The following is a 24,047-nucleotide window of genomic DNA, read 5'->3' as shown; positions in this document are numbered from 1 at the left end:
GGCTTTGGGGTTAGGTGCGTGCCTGCGGGTAAGGCAGGTTTTGTCTTTGCTTCTTCTGTAGCTGTTTCAATTCTGTTGCCTTTTGGCCTGGGCTTTCCGCTTCCGTCCCTGCTTGTCCTGCGGCTTTTGGCCTGGGCTTTCCGCTTCCGTCCCTGCTTGTCCTGCGGCTTTTGGCCTGGGCTTTCCGCTTCCGTCCCTGCTTGTCCTGCGGCTTTTGGCCTGGGCTTTCCGCTTCCGTCCCTGCTTGTCCTGCGGCTTTTGGCCTGGGCTTTCCGCTTCCGTCCCTGCTTGTCCTGCGGCTTTTGGCCTGGGCTTTCCGCTTCCGTCCCTGCTTGTCCTGCGGCTTTTGGCCTGGGCTTTCCGCTTCCGTCCCTGCTTGTCCTGCGGCTTTTGGCCTGGGCTTTCCGCTTCCGTCCCTGCTTGTCCTGCGGCTTTTGGCCTGGGCTTTCCGCTTCCGTCCCTGCTTGTCCTGCGGCTTTTGGCCTGGGCTTTCCGCTTCCGTCCCTGCTTGTCCTGCGGCTTTTGGCCTGGGCTTTCCGCTTCCGTCCCTGCTTGTCCTGCGGCTTTTGGCCTGGGCTTTCCGCTTCCGTCCCTGCTTGTCCTGCGGCTTTTGGCCTGGGCTTTCCGCTTCCGTGGTTTCGGCCGTTCTCGGTGTGGTGACCGAGCGGCCCAGGTGGTGCACGGAGGGTCCGCGCGCCGGGGGCGTCCGATAATGCGGTCATCGCTTCTCGGCCTTTTGGCTAAGATCAAGTGTAGTATCTGTTCTTATCAGTTTAATATCTGATATGTCCTCCATGCGAGGACAACATATTAAACGGATTTTTGCAACAGGGAGTCGGAACAGGGGCTCGCTCCGTCCGCTCCGCGCATCGCCCCGGTATTGCAGCGTCTCCGGGAAGGGTGCAATCTTTCTAAGCGTGTCAAAGAGAAAAGCTAGTGAGGGAGGGAGGGAGGGAGGGAAGGAGGGAATGTCTGAATGAGTGAGGTTTGGGGGAGAGGGGTTTAGGTTAGGGCTAGGGTTTTTGGGGTGAGGGTCAAAAAACTCTCAAAAGGGGGGGGCCCCCCAACAAAGCGGAACAAGCGATCCCTACCAAAAAAACGGGGTGAAAAGGGGGTGTGGGCGGAGCCCTGTCGGCCGGTGGCGTTTTCCCGCCCTTTTAGATATAAAAAAAAAAAAAAAAAAAAAAAAAAAAAGGGAGTGACTGAGTGAGTGAGTGACTGAGTGAGTGAGTGACTGAGTGAGTGAGTGAGTGACAGAGAGAGAGAGAGAGAGAGAGAGAGAGAGAGAGAGAGAGAGAGAGCTGGCTGACATTCAGCGGGGCCGAGGTGAAAAACTGGAAGGCAATCGGAATGAGTTTTTTATCGCCGTGTCAGTCGACACCAACACGGAGTGGACTGGCTGGAAGGCGCATACGATAAACACGTACGGATCTTAATGGAGAAAAAGCCATCAATGAAATGGAGAAAGTGCGGTAAGGAAAAGCCAAGCGGGCGGGCCGAGCCCCTCTGCGGCCCGTGGCGTTTCCGCGCCTTTTTTTTCCCGAGAAGGATGCGGTTCGCCCCGGTTCTCCCCGGTTCGCCCCCGCGGACGGGTGAGTCAGGGCCAACGGAGGGGTTGGGGGTAGGCCGTTTGGGTCGTTTCAAATCGACGCTCTGGTTCCCCTTCAGCACGCACAAGCCTTTCGCCTTTTACTAAAGACTTCCGTGGAGGGGAGCGCCGACGAGTGGAACGTGGTATTTTTGGGAGGCTTTGCCCGAGGGAGGGCAGAGCCTGATGGACGTGTGACAAAAGCAGGGTGAGGTTGGCTTTGGGGTTAGGTGCGTGCCTGCGGGTAAGGCAGGTTTTGTCTTTGCTTCTTCTGTAGCTGTTTCAATTCTGTTGCCTTTTGGCCTGGGCTTTCCGCTTCCGTCCCTGCTTGTCCTGCGGCTTTTGGCCTGGGCTTTCCGCTTCCGTCCCTGCTTGTCCTGCGGCTTTTGGCCTGGGCTTTCCGCTTCCGTCCCTGCTTGTCCTGCGGCTTTTGGCCTGGGCTTTCCGCTTCCGTCCCTGCTTGTCCTGCGGCTTTTGGCCTGGGCTTTCCGCTTCCGTCCCTGCTTGTCCTGCGGCTTTTGGCCTGGGCTTTCCGCTTCCGTCCCTGCTTGTCCTGCGGCTTTTGGCCTGGGCTTTCCGCTTCCGTCCCTGCTTGTCCTGCGGCTTTTGGCCTGGGCTTTCCGCTTCCGTCCCTGCTTGTCCTGCGGCTTTTGGCCTGGGCTTTCCGCTTCCGTCCCTGCTTGTCCTGCGGCTTTTGGCCTGGGCTTTCCGCTTCCGTCCCTGCTTGTCCTGCGGCTTTTGGCCTGGGCTTTCCGCTTCCGTCCCTGCTTGTCCTGCGGCTTTTGGCCTGGGCTTTCCGCTTCCGTCCCTGCTTGTCCTGCGGCTTTTGGCCTGGGCTTTCCGCTTCCGTGGTTTCGGCCGTTCTCGGTGTGGTGACCGAGCGGCCCAGGTGGTGCACGGAGGGTCCGCGCGCCGGGGGCGTCCGATAATGCGGTCATCGCTTCTCGGCCTTTTGGCTAAGATCAAGTGTAGTATCTGTTCTTATCAGTTTAATATCTGATATGTCCTCCATGCGAGGACAACATATTAAACGGATTTTTGCAACAGGGAGTCGGAACAGGGGCTCGCTCCGTCCGCTCCGCGCATCGCCCCGGTATTGCAGCGTCTCCGGGAAGGGTGCAATCTTTCTAAGCGTGTCAAAGAGAAAAGCTAGTGAGGGAGGGAGGGAGGGAGGGAAGGAGGGAATGTCTGAATGAGTGAGGTTTGGGGGAGAGGGGTTTAGGTTAGGGCTAGGGTTTTTGGGGTGAGGGTCAAAAAACTCTCAAAAGGGGGGGGCCCCCCAACAAAGCGGAACAAGCGATCCCTACCAAAAAAACGGGGTGAAAAGGGGGTGTGGGCGGAGCCCTGTCGGCCGGTGGCGTTTTCCCGCCCTTTTAGATATAAAAAAAAAAAAAAAAAAAAAAAAAAAAAGGGAGTGACTGAGTGAGTGAGTGACTGAGTGAGTGAGTGACTGAGTGAGTGAGTGAGTGACAGAGAGAGAGAGAGAGAGAGAGAGAGAGAGAGAGAGAGAGAGAGAGCTGGCTGACATTCAGCGGGGCCGAGGTGAAAAACTGGAAGGCAATCGGAATGAGTTTTTTATCGCCGTGTCAGTCGACACCAACACGGAGTGGACTGGCTGGAAGGCGCATACGATAAACACGTACGGATCTTAATGGAGAAAAAGCCATCAATGAAATGGAGAAAGTGCGGTAAGGAAAAGCCAAGCGGGCGGGCCGAGCCCCTCTGCGGCCCGTGGCGTTTCCGCGCCTTTTTTTTCCCGAGAAGGATGCGGTTCGCCCCGGTTCTCCCCGGTTCGCCCCCGCGGACGGGTGAGTCAGGGCCAACGGAGGGGTTGGGGGTAGGCCGTTTGGGTCGTTTCAAATCGACGCTCTGGTTCCCCTTCAGCACGCACAAGCCTTTCGCCTTTTACTAAAGACTTCCGTGGAGGGGAGCGCCGACGAGTGGAACGTGGTATTTTTGGGAGGCTTTGCCCGAGGGAGGGCAGAGCCTGATGGACGTGTGACAAAAGCAGGGTGAGGTTGGCTTTGGGGTTAGGTGCGTGCCTGCGGGTAAGGCAGGTTTTGTCTTTGCTTCTTCTGTAGCTGTTTCAATTCTGTTGCCTTTTGGCCTGGGCTTTCCGCTTCCGTCCCTGCTTGTCCTGCGGCTTTTGGCCTGGGCTTTCCGCTTCCGTCCCTGCTTGTCCTGCGGCTTTTGGCCTGGGCTTTCCGCTTCCGTCCCTGCTTGTCCTGCGGCTTTTGGCCTGGGCTTTCCGCTTCCGTCCCTGCTTGTCCTGCGGCTTTTGGCCTGGGCTTTCCGCTTCCGTCCCTGCTTGTCCTGCGGCTTTTGGCCTGGGCTTTCCGCTTCCGTCCCTGCTTGTCCTGCGGCTTTTGGCCTGGGCTTTCCGCTTCCGTCCCTGCTTGTCCTGCGGCTTTTGGCCTGGGCTTTCCGCTTCCGTCCCTGCTTGTCCTGCGGCTTTTGGCCTGGGCTTTCCGCTTCCGTCCCTGCTTGTCCTGCGGCTTTTGGCCTGGGCTTTCCGCTTCCGTCCCTGCTTGTCCTGCGGCTTTTGGCCTGGGCTTTCCGCTTCCGTCCCTGCTTGTCCTGCGGCTTTTGGCCTGGGCTTTCCGCTTCCGTCCCTGCTTGTCCTGCGGCTTTTGGCCTGGGCTTTCCGCTTCCGTCCCTGCTTGTCCTGCGGCTTTTGGCCTGGGCTTTCCGCTTCCGTCCCTGCTTGTCCTGCGGCTTTTGGCCTGGGCTTTCCGCTTCCGTCCCTGCTTGTCCTGCGGCTTTTGGCCTGGGCTTTCCGCTTCCGTGGTTTCGGCCGTTCTCGGTGTGGTGACCGAGCGGCCCAGGTGGTGCACGGAGGGTCCGCGCGCCGGGGGCGTCCGATAATGCGGTCATCGCTTCTCGGCCTTTTGGCTAAGATCAAGTGTAGTATCTGTTCTTATCAGTTTAATATCTGATATGTCCTCCATGCGAGGACAACATATTAAACGGATTTTTGCAACAGGGAGTCGGAACAGGGGCTCGCTCCGTCCGCTCCGCGCATCGCCCCGGTATTGCAGCGTCTCCGGGAAGGGTGCAATCTTTCTAAGCGTGTCAAAGAGAAAAGCTAGTGAGGGAGGGAGGGAGGGAGGGAAGGAGGGAATGTCTGAATGAGTGAGGTTTGGGGGAGAGGGGTTTAGGTTAGGGCTAGGGTTTTTGGGGTGAGGGTCAAAAAACTCTCAAAAGGGGGGGGCCCCCCAACAAAGCGGAACAAGCGATCCCTACCAAAAAAACGGGGTGAAAAGGGGGTGTGGGCGGAGCCCTGTCGGCCGGTGGCGTTTTCCCGCCCTTTTAGATATAAAAAAAAAAAAAAAAAAAAAAAAAAAAAGGGAGTGACTGAGTGAGTGAGTGACTGAGTGAGTGAGTGACTGAGTGAGTGAGTGAGTGACAGAGAGAGAGAGAGAGAGAGAGAGAGAGAGAGAGAGAGAGAGCTGGCTGACATTCAGCGGGGCCGAGGTGAAAAACTGGAAGGCAATCGGAATGAGTTTTTTATCGCCGTGTCAGTCGACACCAACACGGAGTGGACTGGCTGGAAGGCGCATACGATAAACGCGTACGGATCTTAATGGAGAAAAAGCCATCAATGAAATGGAGAAAGTGCGGTAAGGAAAAGCCAAGCGGGCGGGCCGAGCCCCTCTGCGGCCCGTGGCGTTTCCGCGCCTTTTTTTTCCCGAGAAGGATGCGGTTCGCCCCGGTTCTCCCCGGTTCGCCCCCGCGGACGGGTGAGTCAGGGCCAACGGAGGGGTTGGGGGTAGGCCGTTTGGGTCGTTTCAAATCGACGCTCTGGTTCCCCTTCAGCACGCACAAGCCTTTCGCCTTTTACTAAAGACTTCCGTGGAGGGGAGCGCCGACGAGTGGAACGTGGTATTTTTGGGAGGCTTTGCCCGAGGGAGGGCAGAGCCTGATGGACGTGTGACAAAAGCAGGGTGAGGTTGGCTTTGGGGTTAGGTGCGTGCCTGCGGGTAAGGCAGGTTTTGTCTTTGCTTCTTCTGTAGCTGTTTCAATTCTGTTGCCTTTTGGCCTGGGCTTTCCGCTTCCGTCCCTGCTTGTCCTGCGGCTTTTGGCCTGGGCTTTCCGCTTCCGTCCCTGCTTGTCCTGCGGCTTTTGGCCTGGGCTTTCCGCTTCCGTCCCTGCTTGTCCTGCGGCTTTTGGCCTGGGCTTTCCGCTTCCGTCCCTGCTTGTCCTGCGGCTTTTGGCCTGGGCTTTCCGCTTCCGTCCCTGCTTGTCCTGCGGCTTTTGGCCTGGGCTTTCCGCTTCCGTCCCTGCTTGTCCTGCGGCTTTTGGCCTGGGCTTTCCGCTTCCGTCCCTGCTTGTCCTGCGGCTTTTGGCCTGGGCTTTCCGCTTCCGTCCCTGCTTGTCCTGCGGCTTTTGGCCTGGGCTTTCCGCTTCCGTCCCTGCTTGTCCTGCGGCTTTTGGCCTGGGCTTTCCGCTTCCGTCCCTGCTTGTCCTGCGGCTTTTGGCCTGGGCTTTCCGCTTCCGTCCCTGCTTGTCCTGCGGCTTTTGGCCTGGGCTTTCCGCTTCCGTCCCTGCTTGTCCTGCGGCTTTTGGCCTGGGCTTTCCGCTTCCGTGGTTTCGGCCGTTCTCGGTGTGGTGACCGAGCGGCCCAGGTGGTGCACGGAGGGTCCGCGCGCCGGGGGCGTCCGATAATGCGGTCATCGCTTCTCGGCCTTTTGGCTAAGATCAAGTGTAGTATCTGTTCTTATCAGTTTAATATCTGATATGTCCTCCATGCGAGGACAACATATTAAACGGATTTTTGCAACAGGGAGTCGGAACAGGGGCTCGCTCCGTCCGCTCCGCGCATCGCCCCGGTATTGCAGCGTCTCCGGGAAGGGTGCAATCTTTCTAAGCGTGTCAAAGAGAAAAGCTAGTGAGGGAGGGAGGGAGGGAGGGAAGGAGGGAATGTCTGAATGAGTGAGGTTTGGGGGAGAGGGGTTTAGGTTAGGGCTAGGGTTTTTGGGGTGAGGGTCAAAAAACTCTCAAAAGGGGGGGGCCCCCCAACAAAGCGGAACAAGCGATCCCTACCAAAAAAACGGGGTGAAAAGGGGGTGTGGGCGGAGCCCTGTCGGCCGGTGGCGTTTTCCCGCCCTTTTAGATATAAAAAAAAAAAAAAAAAAAAAAAAAAAAAGGGAGTGACTGAGTGAGTGAGTGACTGAGTGAGTGAGTGACTGAGTGAGTGAGTGAGTGACAGAGAGAGAGAGAGAGAGAGAGAGAGAGAGAGAGAGAGAGAGAGAGCTGGCTGACATTCAGCGGGGCCGAGGTGAAAAACTGGAAGGCAATCGGAATGAGTTTTTTATCGCCGTGTCAGTCGACACCAACACGGAGTGGACTGGCTGGAAGGCGCATACGATAAACACGTACGGATCTTAATGGAGAAAAAGCCATCAATGAAATGGAGAAAGTGCGGTAAGGAAAAGCCAAGCGGGCGGGCCGAGCCCCTCTGCGGCCCGTGGCGTTTCCGCGCCTTTTTTTTCCCGAGAAGGATGCGGTTCGCCCCGGTTCTCCCCGGTTCGCCCCCGCGGACGGGTGAGTCAGGGCCAACGGAGGGGTTGGGGGTAGGCCGTTTGGGTCGTTTCAAATCGACGCTCTGGTTCCCCTTCAGCACGCACAAGCCTTTCGCCTTTTACTAAAGACTTCCGTGGAGGGGAGCGCCGACGAGTGGAACGTGGTATTTTTGGGAGGCTTTGCCCGAGGGAGGGCAGAGCCTGATGGACGTGTGACAAAAGCAGGGTGAGGTTGGCTTTGGGGTTAGGTGCGTGCCTGCGGGTAAGGCAGGTTTTGTCTTTGCTTCTTCTGTAGCTGTTTCAATTCTGTTGCCTTTTGGCCTGGGCTTTCCGCTTCCGTCCCTGCTTGTCCTGCGGCTTTTGGCCTGGGCTTTCCGCTTCCGTCCCTGCTTGTCCTGCGGCTTTTGGCCTGGGCTTTCCGCTTCCGTCCCTGCTTGTCCTGCGGCTTTTGGCCTGGGCTTTCCGCTTCCGTCCCTGCTTGTCCTGCGGCTTTTGGCCTGGGCTTTCCGCTTCCGTCCCTGCTTGTCCTGCGGCTTTTGGCCTGGGCTTTCCGCTTCCGTCCCTGCTTGTCCTGCGGCTTTTGGCCTGGGCTTTCCGCTTCCGTCCCTGCTTGTCCTGCGGCTTTTGGCCTGGGCTTTCCGCTTCCGTCCCTGCTTGTCCTGCGGCTTTTGGCCTGGGCTTTCCGCTTCCGTCCCTGCTTGTCCTGCGGCTTTTGGCCTGGGCTTTCCGCTTCCGTCCCTGCTTGTCCTGCGGCTTTTGGCCTGGGCTTTCCGCTTCCGTCCCTGCTTGTCCTGCGGCTTTTGGCCTGGGCTTTCCGCTTCCGTCCCTGCTTGTCCTGCGGCTTTTGGCCTGGGCTTTCCGCTTCCGTCCCTGCTTGTCCTGCGGCTTTTGGCCTGGGCTTTCCGCTTCCGTCCCTGCTTGTCCTGCGGCTTTTGGCCTGGGCTTTCCGCTTCCGTCCCTGCTTGTCCTGCGGCTTTTGGCCTGGGCTTTCCGCTTCCGTGGTTTCGGCCGTTCTCGGTGTGGTGACCGAGCGGCCCAGGTGGTGCACGGAGGGTCCGCGCGCCGGGGGCGTCCGATAATGCGGTCATCGCTTCTCGGCCTTTTGGCTAAGATCAAGTGTAGTATCTGTTCTTATCAGTTTAATATCTGATATGTCCTCCATGCGAGGACAACATATTAAACGGATTTTTGCAACAGGGAGTCGGAACAGGGGCTCGCTCCGTCCGCTCCGCGCATCGCCCCGGTATTGCAGCGTCTCCGGGAAGGGTGCAATCTTTCTAAGCGTGTCAAAGAGAAAAGCTAGTGAGGGAGGGAGGGAGGGAGGGAAGGAGGGAATGTCTGAATGAGTGAGGTTTGGGGGAGAGGGGTTTAGGTTAGGGCTAGGGTTTTTGGGGTGAGGGTCAAAAAACTCTCAAAAGGGGGGGGCCCCCCAACAAAGCGGAACAAGCGATCCCTACCAAAAAAACGGGGTGAAAAGGGGGTGTGGGCGGAGCCCTGTCGGCCGGTGGCGTTTTCCCGCCCTTTTAGATATAAAAAAAAAAAAAAAAAAAAAAAAAAAAAGGGAGTGACTGAGTGAGTGAGTGACTGAGTGAGTGAGTGACTGAGTGAGTGAGTGAGTGACAGAGAGAGAGAGAGAGAGAGAGAGAGAGAGAGAGAGAGAGAGCTGGCTGACATTCAGCGGGGCCGAGGTGAAAAACTGGAAGGCAATCGGAATGAGTTTTTTATCGCCGTGTCAGTCGACACCAACACGGAGTGGACTGGCTGGAAGGCGCATACGATAAACGCGTACGGATCTTAATGGAGAAAAAGCCATCAATGAAATGGAGAAAGTGCGGTAAGGAAAAGCCAAGCGGGCGGGCCGAGCCCCTCTGCGGCCCGTGGCGTTTCCGCGCCTTTTTTTTCCCGAGAAGGATGCGGTTCGCCCCGGTTCTCCCCGGTTCGCCCCCGCGGACGGGTGAGTCAGGGCCAACGGAGGGGTTGGGGGTAGGCCGTTTGGGTCGTTTCAAATCGACGCTCTGGTTCCCCTTCAGCACGCACAAGCCTTTCGCCTTTTACTAAAGACTTCCGTGGAGGGGAGCGCCGACGAGTGGAACGTGGTATTTTTGGGAGGCTTTGCCCGAGGGAGGGCAGAGCCTGATGGACGTGTGACAAAAGCAGGGTGAGGTTGGCTTTGGGGTTAGGTGCGTGCCTGCGGGTAAGGCAGGTTTTGTCTTTGCTTCTTCTGTAGCTGTTTCAATTCTGTTGCCTTTTGGCCTGGGCTTTCCGCTTCCGTCCCTGCTTGTCCTGCGGCTTTTGGCCTGGGCTTTCCGCTTCCGTCCCTGCTTGTCCTGCGGCTTTTGGCCTGGGCTTTCCGCTTCCGTCCCTGCTTGTCCTGCGGCTTTTGGCCTGGGCTTTCCGCTTCCGTCCCTGCTTGTCCTGCGGCTTTTGGCCTGGGCTTTCCGCTTCCGTCCCTGCTTGTCCTGCGGCTTTTGGCCTGGGCTTTCCGCTTCCGTCCCTGCTTGTCCTGCGGCTTTTGGCCTGGGCTTTCCGCTTCCGTCCCTGCTTGTCCTGCGGCTTTTGGCCTGGGCTTTCCGCTTCCGTCCCTGCTTGTCCTGCGGCTTTTGGCCTGGGCTTTCCGCTTCCGTCCCTGCTTGTCCTGCGGCTTTTGGCCTGGGCTTTCCGCTTCCGTCCCTGCTTGTCCTGCGGCTTTTGGCCTGGGCTTTCCGCTTCCGTCCCTGCTTGTCCTGCGGCTTTTGGCCTGGGCTTTCCGCTTCCGTCCCTGCTTGTCCTGCGGCTTTTGGCCTGGGCTTTCCGCTTCCGTGGTTTCGGCCGTTCTCGGTGTGGTGACCGAGCGGCCCAGGTGGTGCACGGAGGGTCCGCGCGCCGGGGGCGTCCGATAATGCGGTCATCGCTTCTCGGCCTTTTGGCTAAGATCAAGTGTAGTATCTGTTCTTATCAGTTTAATATCTGATATGTCCTCCATGCGAGGACAACATATTAAACGGATTTTTGCAACAGGGAGTCGGAACAGGGGCTCGCTCCGTCCGCTCCGCGCATCGCCCCGGTATTGCAGCGTCTCCGGGAAGGGTGCAATCTTTCTAAGCGTGTCAAAGAGAAAAGCTAGTGAGGGAGGGAGGGAGGGAGGGAAGGAGGGAATGTCTGAATGAGTGAGGTTTGGGGGAGAGGGGTTTAGGTTAGGGCTAGGGTTTTTGGGGTGAGGGTCAAAAAACTCTCAAAAGGGGGGGGCCCCCCAACAAAGCGGAACAAGCGATCCCTACCAAAAAAACGGGGTGAAAAGGGGGTGTGGGCGGAGCCCTGTCGGCCGGTGGCGTTTTCCCGCCCTTTTAGATATAAAAAAAAAAAAAAAAAAAAAAAAAAAAAGGGAGTGACTGAGTGAGTGAGTGACTGAGTGAGTGAGTGACTGAGTGAGTGAGTGAGTGACAGAGAGAGAGAGAGAGAGAGAGAGAGAGAGAGAGAGAGAGAGAGAGCTGGCTGACATTCAGCGGGGCCGAGGTGAAAAACTGGAAGGCAATCGGAATGAGTTTTTTATCGCCGTGTCAGTCGACACCAACACGGAGTGGACTGGCTGGAAGGCGCATACGATAAACACGTACGGATCTTAATGGAGAAAAAGCCATCAATGAAATGGAGAAAGTGCGGTAAGGAAAAGCCAAGCGGGCGGGCCGAGCCCCTCTGCGGCCCGTGGCGTTTCCGCGCCTTTTTTTTCCCGAGAAGGATGCGGTTCGCCCCGGTTCTCCCCGGTTCGCCCCCGCGGACGGGTGAGTCAGGGCCAACGGAGGGGTTGGGGGTAGGCCGTTTGGGTCGTTTCAAATCGACGCTCTGGTTCCCCTTCAGCACGCACAAGCCTTTCGCCTTTTACTAAAGACTTCCGTGGAGGGGAGCGCCGACGAGTGGAACGTGGTATTTTTGGGAGGCTTTGCCCGAGGGAGGGCAGAGCCTGATGGACGTGTGACAAAAGCAGGGTGAGGTTGGCTTTGGGGTTAGGTGCGTGCCTGCGGGTAAGGCAGGTTTTGTCTTTGCTTCTTCTGTAGCTGTTTCAATTCTGTTGCCTTTTGGCCTGGGCTTTCCGCTTCCGTCCCTGCTTGTCCTGCGGCTTTTGGCCTGGGCTTTCCGCTTCCGTCCCTGCTTGTCCTGCGGCTTTTGGCCTGGGCTTTCCGCTTCCGTCCCTGCTTGTCCTGCGGCTTTTGGCCTGGGCTTTCCGCTTCCGTCCCTGCTTGTCCTGCGGCTTTTGGCCTGGGCTTTCCGCTTCCGTCCCTGCTTGTCCTGCGGCTTTTGGCCTGGGCTTTCCGCTTCCGTCCCTGCTTGTCCTGCGGCTTTTGGCCTGGGCTTTCCGCTTCCGTCCCTGCTTGTCCTGCGGCTTTTGGCCTGGGCTTTCCGCTTCCGTCCCTGCTTGTCCTGCGGCTTTTGGCCTGGGCTTTCCGCTTCCGTCCCTGCTTGTCCTGCGGCTTTTGGCCTGGGCTTTCCGCTTCCGTCCCTGCTTGTCCTGCGGCTTTTGGCCTGGGCTTTCCGCTTCCGTCCCTGCTTGTCCTGCGGCTTTTGGCCTGGGCTTTCCGCTTCCGTCCCTGCTTGTCCTGCGGCTTTTGGCCTGGGCTTTCCGCTTCCGTCCCTGCTTGTCCTGCGGCTTTTGGCCTGGGCTTTCCGCTTCCGTCCCTGCTTGTCCTGCGGCTTTTGGCCTGGGCTTTCCGCTTCCGTCCCTGCTTGTCCTGCGGCTTTTGGCCTGGGCTTTCCGCTTCCGTCCCTGCTTGTCCTGCGGCTTTTGGCCTGGGCTTTCCGCTTCCGTCCCTGCTTGTCCTGCGGCTTTTGGCCTGGGCTTTCCGCTTCCGTCCCTGCTTGTCCTGCGGCTTTTGGCCTGGGCTTTCCGCTTCCGTCCCTGCTTGTCCTGCGGCTTTTGGCCTGGGCTTTCCGCTTCCGTGGTTTCGGCCGTTCTCGGTGTGGTGACCGAGCGGCCCAGGTGGTGCACGGAGGGTCCGCGCGCCGGGGGCGTCCGATAATGCGGTCATCGCTTCTCGGCCTTTTGGCTAAGATCAAGTGTAGTATCTGTTCTTATCTTATCAAGACCTATCACTCTTTTAAACGTTGACTGTAAACTTTTTAGCAAGATTTTAACCTCTCGTATGTCTTGTGTTTTAGGGGACTTGATCCACCCGGATCAAGCCTGCGCCATCCCGGGAAGGAGGATCACGGACAGCCTGGTACTGATCAGAGACGCCATCTGTTTTGCGAGAGACAGAAACATTCGGCTAGTAGTCCTAAATTTAGATTTTGAGAAAGCCTTTGATCGGGTCTCGCACCAGTACCTTTTCAAGGTACTGCAAAAAGCGGGTTTTCCGGGGAGATTCCTAGCTTGGGTGGGACTGCTGTATGGGGACATTACCAGCAAAATCCTTGTTAACGGGTTCTTATCCAAAGCAGTGGAAGTTAACTGCGGCGTCCGTCAGGGGTGTCCCTTATCCCCCTTACTCTATGTCTGCTGTATAGAGCCGCTGGCGCAGATCTTGAGAAGGGACCAACTCATTTGTGGGTTGGGGATCCCGGGGACTGGGGGACTGACTGCCAAGTGCATTTTATACATGGACGACATCAACATTTTATGCACTGACCTTTTATCCGTAGACAGGACCCTGGACCGGACTGACTGGTTTGGCCTCGCTTCGGGTGCCAAGCTTAACAGGGACAAGACAGAGGGGAGACTTTTCGGACCGTGGGGTGGGACAGACATGACTAGGCTTCCCATGACGACGACCCAGACCGACCTCCGCATCCTCGGGGTACAGTTCGACCGGGAGGGGGGAGGGAGCGGAAACTGGGAGGGCTTACTGACAAAAACCCGACAGAGACTGACGTTCTGGGGACTCAGACGACTGACATTTGAAGGCAAGGTTTTAATCATCAAAGCAGTGATTTTACCCTTGTTCTTATTGATCGGTTCTGTTTTTATCCCCCCCAAACCCATTCTTTTAGTCCTCGACAGGATGGTGTTTTATTTCATCTGGGGGTCCAAGTGGGAGCGCCTGAAAAGAGATGTAGTGAAGAGAGCCCCACGAAACGGAGGGAAGGGACTCCCGGATTTTAAAGTGTTCTTTGGTAGCCGGTACACCGCACTCCACCTGGCACTGGCGACGACCCCATCCGGAAACCACAAGACCGCGGCCCTGACCAGATTCTGGATGGGGTCCTACCTCAGGCACCTGCAGTGGATCCCGAAAGACCTGAGGACGCCAGTGTCTTTTAACCTCCCCCCGGCCTACCTTTTTATTAAGACGTTTTTAAAGACACACATTTTAGAGAAAGAACCACTCACCGTTTTAACCAAACACCGCTCTGTTCTCTCTCTTGTGCAGGAACGGGAGGAAGTGACCCGAGTGCGCCGACTCGCCCTGGGTGAGTCGGCCACGGTCTGGCGGAACGTGAGCCACCCTGCCCTGCTGAACAAGCACCGAGACCTCTCCTGGATGGTGGCCCATGAGATCCTCCCGGTCAGAGCCGTCATGCACTCCCGGAGGCTGGCGACGACATCCAGGTGCCCGCGGCCGACTTGTGGCGGAGAGGAGACCGTGAGGCACCTGCTCTGGGAGTGCAGTGCCGCCCGGGACCTGTGGATCCTGGCGGGGCCCCTGATAACCCCGTGCCTGCCGGCAGGGGAGGTCCTAAACGCACAGCTGGTGCTCTACGGGGTGAGCCAGAGGACCATGACATCTGGACAATTCCGCCAACTCTGGCTCACCCTGACATGCTTCAAAGAAGCCCTCTGGACCTCCAGGAACCTGCTGGCGGGGAAGCGCGTGGAGATGTCCACCCAGGCAGCGGCGGAACTGGCTGCAGAGACCCTCGGGTGGTACATCCCACGCGCCATACGGAAGGGGCCCCCCTCCACGTGAAGTGGTCCGGGCGGCAGCGGCCTGGCTGCGCCGGAATGGCTGCCCAGGTCGAGGATCTCCGCTGGGCCCCGGAGGGGGAGGACTCGGTGGCTTGTTCAGCGGGGCAGGTAGAGGCAAGCCAGACAAGCTCATCCCGGTCCTGCACAATTGAGGAACAGAACCTTTAAATGCACTCACACACACACACTCACATAGCCACACAAGACACATAGCCACATACGCACACACACACACATAGTCACACACACACGTCACATTTTTAAAGACACATTGTAAAACATTCCTTTAAAGATGTCTTAACCAAGTGTACATTCTTTTATGGCTTTTTAACACTGCTGTATTTATTCATGATCACCTTGTTGTTTTAGCGGGCACTTTTTAACTACGATTTCGATTCAGTGCTTTTAAAGTAATTACACCAGTGTTTTAGCGCCCCCTATGCCCTGTAATTAATGTACCTTTTAAGAAAAGAAAAGACATGTAAAACGAATTGTTTTTATGAACTGTCAACGGTGAGAACCAATAAATTTTTCTCAAAAGAAAAAAATCTGTTCTTATCAGTTTAATATCTGATATGTCCTCCATGCGAGGACAACATATTAAACGGATTTTTGCAACAGGGAGTCGGAACAGGGGCTCGCTCCGTCCGCTCCGCGCATCGCCCCGGTATTGCAGCGTCTCCGGGAAGGGTGCAATCTTTCTAAGCGTGTCAAAGAGAAAAGCTAGGGAGGGAGGGAGGGAGGGAGGGAGGGAGGGGAACGTCTGAATGATTGAGGTTTGGGGGAGAGGGGTTTAGGTTAGGGCTAGGGTTTTTGGGGTGAGGGTCAAAAAACCCTCAAAAGGGGGGGGGGGGGCCAACAAAGCGAAACAAGCGATCCCTACCAAAAAAACGGGGTGAAAAGGGGGTGTGGGCGGAGCCCTGTCGGCCGGTGGCGTTTTCCCGCCCTTTTAGATATAAAAAAAAAAAAAAAAAAAAAAAAAAAAAGGGAGTGACTGAGTGAGTGAGTGACTGAGTGAGTGAGTGACTGAGTGAGTGAGTGAGTGACAGAGAGAGAGAGAGAGAGAGAGAGAGAGAGAGAGAGAGAGAGAGAGCTGGCTGACATTCAGCGGGGCCGAGGTGAAAAACTGGAAGGCAATCGGAATGAGTTTTTTATCGCCGTGTCAGTCGACACCAACACGGAGTGGACTGGCTGGAAGGCGCATACGATAAACGCGTACGGATCTTAATGGAGAAAAAGCCATCAATGAAATGGAGAAAGTGCGGTAAGGAAAAGCCAAGCGGGCGGGCCGAGCCCCTCTGCGGCCCGTGGCGTTTCCGCGCCTTTTTTTTCCCGAGAAGGATGCGGTTCGCCCCGGTTCTCCCCGGTTCGCCCCCGCGGACGGGTGAGTCAGGGCCAACGGAGGGGTTGGGGGTAGGCCGTTTGGGTCGTTTCAAATCGACGCTCTGGTTCCCCTTCAGCACGCACAAGCCTTTCGCCTTTTACTAAAGACTTCCGTGGAGGGGAGCGCCGACGAGTGGAACGTGGTATTTTTGGGAGGCTTTGCCCGAGGGAGGGCAGAGCCTGATGGACGTGTGACAAAAGCAGGGTGAGGTTGGCTTTGGGGTTAGGTGCGTGCCTGCGGGTAAGGCAGGTTTTGTCTTTGCTTCTTCTGTAGCTGTTTCAATTCTGTTGCCTTTTGGCCTGGGCTTTCCGCTTCCGTCCCTGCTTGTCCTGCGGCTTTTGGCCTGGGCTTTCCGCTTCCGTCCCTGCTTGTCCTGCGGCTTTTGGCCTGGGCTTTCCGCTTCCGTCCCTGCTTGTCCTGCGGCTTTTGGCCTGGGCTTTCCGCTTCCGTCCCTGCTTGTCCTGCGGCTTTTGGCCTGGGCTTTCCGCTTCCGTCCCTGCTTGTCCTGCGGCTTTTGGCCTGGGCTTTCCGCTTCCGTCCCTGCTTGTCCTGCGGCTTTTGGCCTGGGCTTTCCGCTTCCGTCCCTGCTTGTCCTGCGGCTTTTGGCCTGGGCTTTCCGCTTCCGTCCCTGCTTGTCCTGCGGCTTTTGGCCTGGGCTTTCCGCTTCCGTCCCTGCTTGTCCTGCGGCTTTTGGCCTGGGCTTTCCGCTTCCGTCCCTGCTTGTCCTGCGGCTTTTGGCCTGGGCTTTCCGCTTCCGTCCCTGCTTGTCCTGCGGCTTTTGGCCTGGGCTTTCCGCTTCCGTGGTTTCGGCCGTTCTCGGTGTGGTGACCGAGCGGCCCAGGTGGTGCACGGAGGGTCCGCGCGCCGGGGGCGTCCGATAATGCGGTCATCGCTTCTCGGCCTTTTGGCTAAGATCAAGTGAGTATCTGTTCACATCAAGCAGATATTGACCCGCCCCCGTCGATACCGGATCGCCTGATAGGGATCCGGTGACGGGGGTGGGTCGGAGCGGTCGTCTGCCTGGGGGTTTCGGCCCCGACGCCAGACGGGGACTTGTCCCCTTTTCAGAGCGTTGGGTGCTTCGGCTCCCAACGTTGCTGGTAACCCAGAGGCGGGCCAGGCCGCCGGAGGGAACCAACGGTTGGACGGACGGAGGGCCGGACTACCAGGATTTGGAATCCTCGCAAGAGGATAGGAAAATCCTCGCCGAAGGGCAGCCTGGGAGAAGTGGCGAAGGGATGGTGCCTTCCCAGGGGCCGTCGCGATAGAGGGCAGAGGGCCAGTCGCTCGACTCCACTGGCGAGGACGACTGGGAGGAGAGCGCGACGGGGACTTTGGGGCGAAAGCCTCAACCCCCGCCAAACTTGGACTCCCGCTTGTAAACCCCCTAGGGGGTAATTGAAATGTGCGCCCCCTTGTGGGGCTTTTGTCCTGTACCCCCTTGTGGGGATCCTGTATGTTTTGACTGTCTTTGTTGATTGTCTTTTATTCTGAAATGGTTTTAAGAGTTGATAAATACTTCTTTTTCTTTTTTTTTAGAAGAAAAAAAAAAAAAAAAAAAAAAAAAATCTGTTCTTATCAGTTTAATATCTGATATGTCCTCCATGCGAGGACAACATATTAAACGGATTTTTGCAACAGGGAGTCGGAACAGGGGCTCGCTCCGTCCGCTCCGCGCATCGCCCCGGTATTGCAGCGTCTCCGGGAAGGGTGCAATCTTTCTAAGCGTGTCAAAGAGAAAAGCTAGTGAGGGAGGGAGGGAGGGAGGGAAGGAGGGAATGTCTGAATGAGTGAGGTTTGGGGGAGAGGGGTTTAGGTTAGGGCTAGGGTTTTTGGGGTGAGGGTCAAAAAACTCTCAAAAGGGGGGGGCCCCCCAACAAAGCGGAACAAGCGATCCCTACCAAAAAAACGGGGTGAAAAGGGGGTGTGGGCGGAGCCCTGTCGGCCGGTGGCGTTTTCCCGCCCTTTTAGATATAAAAAAAAAAAAAAAAAAAAAAAAAAAAAGGGAGTGACTGAGTGAGTGAGTGACTGAGTGAGTGAGTGACTGAGTGAGTGAGTGAGTGACAGAGAGAGAGAGAGAGAGAGAGAGAGAGAGAGAGAGAGAGAGCTGGCTGACATTCAGCGGGGCCGAGGTGAAAAACTGGAAGGCAATCGGAATGAGTTTTTTATCGCCGTGTCAGTCGACACCAACACGGAGTGGACTGGCTGGAAGGCGCATACGATAAACACGTACGGATCTTAATGGAGAAAAAGCCATCAATGAAATGGAGAAAGTGCGGTAAGGAAAGAAAAGCCAAGCGGGCGGGCCGAGCCCCTCTGCGGCCCGTGGCGTTTCCGCGCCTTTTTTTTCCCGAGAAGGATGCGGTTCGCCCCGGTTCTCCCCGGTTCGCCCCCGCGGACGGGTGAGTCAGGGCCAACGGAGGGGTTGGGGGTAGGCCGTTTGGGTCGTTTCAAATCGACGCTCTGGTTCCCCTTCAGCACGCACAAGCCTTTCGCCTTTTACTAAAGACTTCCGTGGAGGGGAGCGCCGACGAGTGGAACGTGGTATTTTTGGGAGGCTTTGCCCGAGGGAGGGCAGAGCCTGATGGACGTGTGACAAAAGCAGGGTGAGGTTGGCTTTGGGGTTAGGTGCGTGCCTGCGGGTAAGGCAGGTTTTGTCTTTGCTTCTTCTGTAGCTGTTTCAATTCTGTTGCCTTTTGGCCTGGGCTTTCCGCTTCCGTCCCTGCTTGTCCTGCGGCTTTTGGCCTGGGCTTTCCGCTTCCGTCCCTGCTTGTCCTGCGGCTTTTGGCCTGGGCTTTCCGCTTCCGTCCCTGCTTGTCCTGCGGCTTTTGGCCTGGGCTTTCCGCTTCCGTCCCTGCTTGTCCTGCGGCTTTTGGCCTGGGCTTTCCGCTTCCGTCCCTGCTTGTCCTGCGGCTTTTGGCCTGGGCTTTCCGCTTCCGTCCCTGCTTGTCCTGCGGCTTTTGGCCTGGGCTTTCCGCTTCCGTCCCTGCTTGTCCTGCGGCTTTTGGCCTGGGCTTTCCGCTTCCGTCCCTGCTTGTCCTGCGGCTTTTGGCCTGGGCTTTCCGCTTCCGTCCCTGCTTGTCCTGCGGCTTTTGGCCTGGGCTTTCCGCTTCCGTCCCTGCTTGTCCTGCGGCTTTTGGCCTGGGCTTTCCGCTTCCGTCCCTGCTTGTCCTGCGGCTTTTGGCCTGGGCTTTCCGCTTCCGTCCCTGCTTGTCCTGCGGCTTTTGGCCTGGGCTTTCCGCTTCCGTCCCTGCTTGTCCTGCGGCTTTTGGCCTGGGCTTTCCGCTTCCGTGGTTTCGGCCGTTCTCGGTGTGGTGACCGAGCGGCCCAGGTGGTGCACGGAGGGTCCGCGCGCCGGGGGCGTCCGATAATGCGGTCATCGCTTCTCGGCCTTTTGGCTAAGATCAAGTGTAGTATCTGTTCTTATCTTATCAAGACCTATCACTCTTTTAAACGTTGACTGTAAACTTTTTAGCAAGATTTTAACCTCTCGTATGTCTTGTGTTTTAGGGGACTTGATCCACCCGGATCAAGCCTGCGCCATCCCGGGAAGGAGGATCACGGACAGCCTGGTACTGATCAGAGACGCCATCTGTTTTGCGAGAGACAGAAACATTCGGCTAGTAGTCCTAAATTTAGATTTTGAGAAAGCCTTTGATCGGGTCTCGCACCAGTACCTTTTCAAGGTACTGCAAAAAGCGGGTTTTCCGGGGAGATTCCTAGCTTGGGTGGGACTGCTGTATGGGGACATTACCAGCAAAATCCTTGTTAACGGGTTCTTATCCAAAGCAGTGGAAGTTAACTGCGGCGTCCGTCAGGGGTGTCCCTTATCCCCCTTACTCTATGTCTGCTGTATAGAGCCGCTGGCGCAGATCTTGAGAAGGGACCAACTCATTTGTGGGTTGGGGATCCCGGGGACTGGGGGACTGACTGCCAAGTGCATTTTATACATGGACGACATCAACATTTTATGCACTGACCTTTTATCCGTAGACAGGACCCTGGACCGGACTGACTGGTTTGGCCTCGCTTCGGGTGCCAAGCTTAACAGGGACAAGACAGAGGGGAGACTTTTCGGACCGTGGGGTGGGACAGACATGACTAGGCTTCCCATGACGACGACCCAGACCGACCTCCGCATCCTCGGGGTACAGTTCGACCGGGAGGGGGGAGGGAGCGGAAACTGGGAGGGCTTACTGACAAAAACCCGACAGAGACTGACGTTCTGGGGACTCAGACGACTGACATTTGAAGGCAAGGTTTTAATCATCAAAGCAGTGATTTTACCCTTGTTCTTATTGATCGGTTCTGTTTTTATCCCCCCCAAACCCATTCTTTTAGTCCTCGACAGGATGGTGTTTTATTTCATCTGGGGGTCCAAGTGGGAGCGCCTGAAAAGAGATGTAGTGAAGAGAGCCCCACGAAACGGAGGGAAGGGACTCCCGGATTTTAAAGTGTTCTTTGGTAGCCGGTACACCGCACTCCACCTGGCACTGGCGACGACCCCATCCGGAAACCACAAGACCGCGGCCCTGACCAGATTCTGGATGGGGTCCTACCTCAGGCACCTGCAGTGGATCCCGAAAGACCTGAGGACGCCAGTGTCTTTTAACCTCCCCCCGGCCTACCTTTTTATTAAGACGTTTTTAAAGACACACATTTTAGAGAAAGAACCACTCACCGTTTTAACCAAACACCGCTCTGTTCTCTCTCTTGTGCAGGAACGGGAGGAAGTGACCCGAGTGCGCCGACTCGCCCTGGGTGAGTCGGCCACGGTCTGGCGGAACGTGAGCCACCCTGCCCTGCTGAACAAGCACCGAGACCTCTCCTGGATGGTGGCCCATGAGATCCTCCCGGTCAGAGCCGTCATGCACTCCCGGAGGCTGGCGACGACATCCAGGTGCCCGCGGCCGACTTGTGGCGGAGAGGAGACCGTGAGGCACCTGCTCTGGGAGTGCAGTGCCGCCCGGGACCTGTGGATCCTGGCGGGGCCCCTGATAACCCCGTGCCTGCCGGCAGGGGAGGTCCTAAACGCACAGCTGGTGCTCTACGGGGTGAGCCAGAGGACCATGACATCTGGACAATTCCGCCAACTCTGGCTCACCCTGACATGCTTCAAAGAAGCCCTCTGGACCTCCAGGAACCTGCTGGCGGGGAAGCGCGTGGAGATGTCCACCCAGGCAGCGGCGGAACTGGCTGCAGAGACCCTCGGGTGGTACATCCCACGCGCCATACGGAAGGGGCCCCCCTCCACGTGAAGTGGTCCGGGCGGCAGCGGCCTGGCTGCGCCGGAATGGCTGCCCAGGTCGAGGATCTCCGCTGGGCCCCGGAGGGGGAGGACTCGGTGGCTTGTTCAGCGGGGCAGGTAGAGGCAAGCCAGACAAGCTCATCCCGGTCCTGCACAATTGAGGAACAGAACCTTTAAATGCACTCACACACACACACTCACATAGCCACACAAGACACATAGCCACATACGCACACACACACACATAGTCACACACACACGTCACATTTTTAAAGACACATTGTAAAACATTCCTTTAAAGATGTCTTAACCAAGTGTACATTCTTTTATGGCTTTTTAACACTGCTGTATTTATTCATGATCACCTTGTTGTTTTAGCGGGCACTTTTTAACTACGATTTCGATTCAGTGCTTTTAAAGTAATTACACCAGTGTTTTAGCGCCCCCTATGCCCTGTAATTAATGTACCTTTTAAGAAAAGAAAAGACATGTAAAACGAATTGTTTTTATGAACTGTCAACGGTGAGAACCAATAAATTTTTCTCAAAAGAAAAAAATCTGTTCTTATCAGTTTAATATCTGATATGTCCTCCATGCGAGGACAACATATTAAACGGATTTTTGCAACAGGGAGTCGGAACAGGGGCTCGCTCCGTCCGCTCCGCGCATCGCCCCGGTATTGCAGCGTCTCCGGGAAGGGTGCAATCTTTCTAAGCGTGTCAAAGAGAAAAGCTAGGGAGGGAGGGAGGGAGGGAGGGAGGGAGGGGAACGTCTGAATGATTGAGGTTTGGGGGAGAGGGGTTTAGGTTAGGGCTAGGGTTTTTGGGGTGAGGGTCAAAAAACCCTCAAAAGGGGGGGGGGGGCCAACAAAGCGAAACAAGCGATCCCTACCAAAAAAACGGGGTGAAAAGGGGGTGTGGGCGGAGCCCTGTCGGCCGGTGGCGTTTTCCCGCCCTTTTAGATATAAAAAAAAAAAAAAAAAAAAAAAAAAAAAGGGAGTGACTGAGTGAGTGAGTGACTGAGTGAGTGAGTGACTGAGTGAGTGAGTGAGTGACAGAGAGAGAGAGAGAGAGAGAGAGAGAGAGAGAGAGAGAGAGAGAGCTGGCTGACATTCAGCGGGGCCGAGGTGAAAAACTGGAAGGCAATCGGAATGAGTTTTTTATCGCCGTGTCAGTCGACACCAACACGGAGTGGACTGGCTGGAAGGCGCATACGATAAACGCGTACGGATCTTAATGGAGAAAAAGCCATCAATGAAATGGAGAAAGTGCGGTAAGGAAAAGCCAAGCGGGCGGGCCGAGCCCCTCTGCGGCCCGTGGCGTTTCCGCGCCTTTTTTTTCCCGAGAAGGATGCGGTTCGCCCCGGTTCTCCCCGGTTCGCCCCCGCGGACGGGTGAGTCAGGGCCAACGGAGGGGTTGGGGGTAGGCCGTTTGGGTCGTTTCAAATCGACGCTCTGGTTCCCCTTCAGCACGCACAAGCCTTTCGCCTTTTACTAAAGACTTCCGTGGAGGGGAGCGCCGACGAGTGGAACGTGGTATTTTTGGGAGGCTTTGCCCGAGGGAGGGCAGAGCCTGATGGACGTGTGACAAAAGCAGGGTGAGGTTGGCTTTGGGGTTAGGTGCGTGCCTGCGGGTAAGGCAGGTTTTGTCTTTGCTTCTTCTGTAGCTGTTTCAATTCTGTTGCCTTTTGGCCTGGGCTTTCCGCTTCCGTCCCTGCTTGTCCTGCGGCTTTTGGCCTGGGCTTTCCGCTTCCGTCCCTGCTTGTCCTGCGGCTTTTGGCCTGGGCTTTCCGCTTCCGTCCCTGCTTGTCCTGCGGCTTTTGGCCTGGGCTTTCCGCTTCCGTCCCTGCTTGTCCTGCGGCTTTTGGCCTGGGCTTTCCGCTTCCGTCCCTGCTTGTCCTGCGGCTTTTGGCCTGGGCTTTCCGCTTCCGTCCCTGCTTGTCCTGCGGCTTTTGGCCTGGGCTTTCCGCTTCCGTCCCTGCTTGTCCTGCGGCTTTTGGCCTGGGCTTTCCGCTTCCGTCCCTGCTTGTCCTGCGGCTTTTGGCCTGGGCTTTCCGCTTCCGTCCCTGCTTGTCCTGCGGCTTTTGGCCTGGGCTTTCCGCTTCCGTCCCTGCTTGTCCTGCGGCTTTTGGCCTGGGCTTTCCGCTTCCGTCCCTGCTTGTCCTGCGGCTTTTGGCCTGGGCTTTCCGCTTCCGTGGTTTCGGCCGTTCTCGGTGTGGTGACCGAGCGGCCCAGGTGGTGCACGGAGGGTCCGCGCGCCGGGGGCGTCCGATAATGCGGTCATCGCTTCTCGGCCTTTTGGCTAAGATCAAGTGTAGTCAAAGAGAAAAGCTAGGGAGGGAGGGAGGGAGGGAGGGAGGGAGGGGAACGTCTGAATGATTGAGGTTTGGGGGAGAGGGGTTTAGGTTAGGGCTAGGGTTTTTGGGGTGAGGGTCAAAAAACCCTCAAAAGGGGGGGGGGGGCCAACAAAGCGAAACAAGCGATCCCTACCAAAAAAACGGGGTGAAAAGGGGGTGTGGGCGGAGCCCTGTCGGCCGGTGGCGTTTTCCCGCCCTTTTAGATATAAAAAAAAAAAAAAAAAAAAAAAAAAAAGGGAGTGACTGAGTGAGTGAGTGACTGAGTGAGTGAGTGACTGAGTGAGTGAGTGAGTGACAGAGAGAGAGAGAGAGAGAGAGAGAGAGAGAGAGAGAGCTGGCTGACATTCAGCGGGGCCGAGGTGAAAAACTGGAAGGCAATCGGAATGAGTTTTTTATCGCCGTGTCAGTCGACACCAACACGGAGTGGACTGGCTGGAAGGCGCATACGATAAACGCGTACGGATCTTAATGGAGAAAAAGCCATCAATGAAATGGAGAAAGTGCGGTAAGGAAAAGCCAAGCGGGCGGGCCGAGCCCCTCTGCGGCCCGTGGCGTTTCCGCGCCTTTTTTTTCCCGAGAAGGATGCGGTTCGCCCCGGTTCTCCCCGGTTCGCCCCCGCGGACGGGTGAGTCAGGGCCAACGGAGGGGTTGGGGGTAGGCCGTTTGGGTCGTTTCAAATCGACGCTCTGGTTCCCCTTCAGCACGCACAAGCCTTTCGCCTTTTACTAAAGACTTCCGTGGAGGGGAGCGCCGACGAGTGGAACGTGGTATTTTTGGGAGGCTTTGCCCGAGGGAGGGCAGAGCCTGATGGACGTGTGACAAAAGCAGGGTGAGGTTGGCTTTGGGGTTAGGTGCGTGCCTGCGGGTAAGGCAGGTTTTGTCTTTGCTTCTTCTGTAGCTGTTTCAATTCTGTTGCCTTTTGGCCTGGGCTTTCCGCTTCCGTCCCTGCTTGTCCTGCGGCTTTTGGCCTGGGCTTTCCGCTTCCGTCCCTGCTTGTCCTGCGGCTTTTGGCCTGGGCTTTCCGCTTCCGTCCCTGCTTGTCCTGCGGCTTTTGGCCTGGGCTTTCCGCTTCC

The 24,047-nt window shown here is 56.8% G+C and overlaps 16 non-coding genes and 6 pseudogenes across 16 annotated transcripts; all 22 read left to right on the top strand.

The window, feature by feature from the left end:
- The first annotated feature begins 720 nt into the window (after positions 1-720).
- Positions 721-911, top strand: LOC136964792 (U2 spliceosomal RNA). Its single transcript, XR_010879241.1, has one exon. It is a non-coding gene; the product is annotated as a U2 spliceosomal RNA (small nuclear RNA).
- A 737-nt stretch (positions 912-1,648) lies between these two features.
- Positions 1,649-1,766, top strand: LOC136964717 (U5 spliceosomal RNA). The gene has a single exon (XR_010879170.1). It is a non-coding gene; the product is annotated as a U5 spliceosomal RNA (small nuclear RNA).
- A 758-nt stretch (positions 1,767-2,524) lies between these two features.
- Positions 2,525-2,715, top strand: LOC136964791 (U2 spliceosomal RNA). Its single transcript, XR_010879240.1, has one exon. It is a non-coding gene; the product is annotated as a U2 spliceosomal RNA (small nuclear RNA).
- Positions 2,716-3,452: 737 nt separating this feature from the next.
- LOC136964716 (U5 spliceosomal RNA) lies at positions 3,453-3,570 on the top strand. The gene has a single exon (XR_010879169.1). It is a non-coding gene; the product is annotated as a U5 spliceosomal RNA (small nuclear RNA).
- Positions 3,571-4,460: 890 nt separating this feature from the next.
- On the top strand, positions 4,461-4,651 carry LOC136964790 (U2 spliceosomal RNA). The gene has a single exon (XR_010879239.1). It is a non-coding gene; the product is annotated as a U2 spliceosomal RNA (small nuclear RNA).
- A 733-nt stretch (positions 4,652-5,384) lies between these two features.
- Positions 5,385-5,502, top strand: LOC136964714 (U5 spliceosomal RNA). Its single transcript, XR_010879168.1, has one exon. It is a non-coding gene; the product is annotated as a U5 spliceosomal RNA (small nuclear RNA).
- Positions 5,503-6,260: 758 nt separating this feature from the next.
- LOC136964789 (U2 spliceosomal RNA) lies at positions 6,261-6,451 on the top strand. Its single transcript, XR_010879238.1, has one exon. It is a non-coding gene; the product is annotated as a U2 spliceosomal RNA (small nuclear RNA).
- A 737-nt stretch (positions 6,452-7,188) lies between these two features.
- Positions 7,189-7,306, top strand: LOC136964713 (U5 spliceosomal RNA). The gene has a single exon (XR_010879167.1). It is a non-coding gene; the product is annotated as a U5 spliceosomal RNA (small nuclear RNA).
- Positions 7,307-8,196: 890 nt separating this feature from the next.
- LOC136964788 (U2 spliceosomal RNA) lies at positions 8,197-8,387 on the top strand. Its single transcript, XR_010879237.1, has one exon. It is a non-coding gene; the product is annotated as a U2 spliceosomal RNA (small nuclear RNA).
- A 733-nt stretch (positions 8,388-9,120) lies between these two features.
- On the top strand, positions 9,121-9,238 carry LOC136964711 (U5 spliceosomal RNA). The gene has a single exon (XR_010879165.1). It is a non-coding gene; the product is annotated as a U5 spliceosomal RNA (small nuclear RNA).
- A 758-nt stretch (positions 9,239-9,996) lies between these two features.
- LOC136964787 (U2 spliceosomal RNA) lies at positions 9,997-10,187 on the top strand. The gene has a single exon (XR_010879236.1). It is a non-coding gene; the product is annotated as a U2 spliceosomal RNA (small nuclear RNA).
- Positions 10,188-10,924: 737 nt separating this feature from the next.
- On the top strand, positions 10,925-11,042 carry LOC136964710 (U5 spliceosomal RNA). The gene has a single exon (XR_010879164.1). It is a non-coding gene; the product is annotated as a U5 spliceosomal RNA (small nuclear RNA).
- Positions 11,043-12,108: 1,066 nt separating this feature from the next.
- LOC136964647 (U2 spliceosomal RNA) lies at positions 12,109-12,221 on the top strand (annotated as a pseudogene).
- A 2,289-nt stretch (positions 12,222-14,510) lies between these two features.
- On the top strand, positions 14,511-14,688 carry LOC136964620 (U2 spliceosomal RNA; annotated as a pseudogene).
- A 739-nt stretch (positions 14,689-15,427) lies between these two features.
- On the top strand, positions 15,428-15,545 carry LOC136964709 (U5 spliceosomal RNA). Its single transcript, XR_010879163.1, has one exon. It is a non-coding gene; the product is annotated as a U5 spliceosomal RNA (small nuclear RNA).
- A 714-nt stretch (positions 15,546-16,259) lies between these two features.
- LOC136964656 (U2 spliceosomal RNA) lies at positions 16,260-16,414 on the top strand (annotated as a pseudogene).
- A 474-nt stretch (positions 16,415-16,888) lies between these two features.
- On the top strand, positions 16,889-17,092 carry LOC136964624 (U2 spliceosomal RNA; annotated as a pseudogene).
- A 737-nt stretch (positions 17,093-17,829) lies between these two features.
- Positions 17,830-17,947, top strand: LOC136964708 (U5 spliceosomal RNA). Its single transcript, XR_010879162.1, has one exon. It is a non-coding gene; the product is annotated as a U5 spliceosomal RNA (small nuclear RNA).
- Positions 17,948-18,749: 802 nt separating this feature from the next.
- LOC136964646 (U2 spliceosomal RNA) lies at positions 18,750-18,862 on the top strand (annotated as a pseudogene).
- A 2,289-nt stretch (positions 18,863-21,151) lies between these two features.
- Positions 21,152-21,329, top strand: LOC136964618 (U2 spliceosomal RNA; annotated as a pseudogene).
- A 738-nt stretch (positions 21,330-22,067) lies between these two features.
- LOC136964707 (U5 spliceosomal RNA) lies at positions 22,068-22,185 on the top strand. The gene has a single exon (XR_010879161.1). It is a non-coding gene; the product is annotated as a U5 spliceosomal RNA (small nuclear RNA).
- A 1,470-nt stretch (positions 22,186-23,655) lies between these two features.
- On the top strand, positions 23,656-23,773 carry LOC136964705 (U5 spliceosomal RNA). The gene has a single exon (XR_010879159.1). It is a non-coding gene; the product is annotated as a U5 spliceosomal RNA (small nuclear RNA).
- Positions 23,774-24,047: the final 274 nt, after the last annotated feature.

This window comes from Osmerus mordax, chromosome 20 (genome assembly GCF_038355195.1).
Source record: "Osmerus mordax isolate fOsmMor3 chromosome 20, fOsmMor3.pri, whole genome shotgun sequence".
NCBI lineage: Eukaryota > Metazoa > Chordata > Actinopteri > Osmeriformes > Osmeridae > Osmerus > Osmerus mordax.
This window is presented reverse-complemented; position numbering and strand designations above follow the sequence as displayed.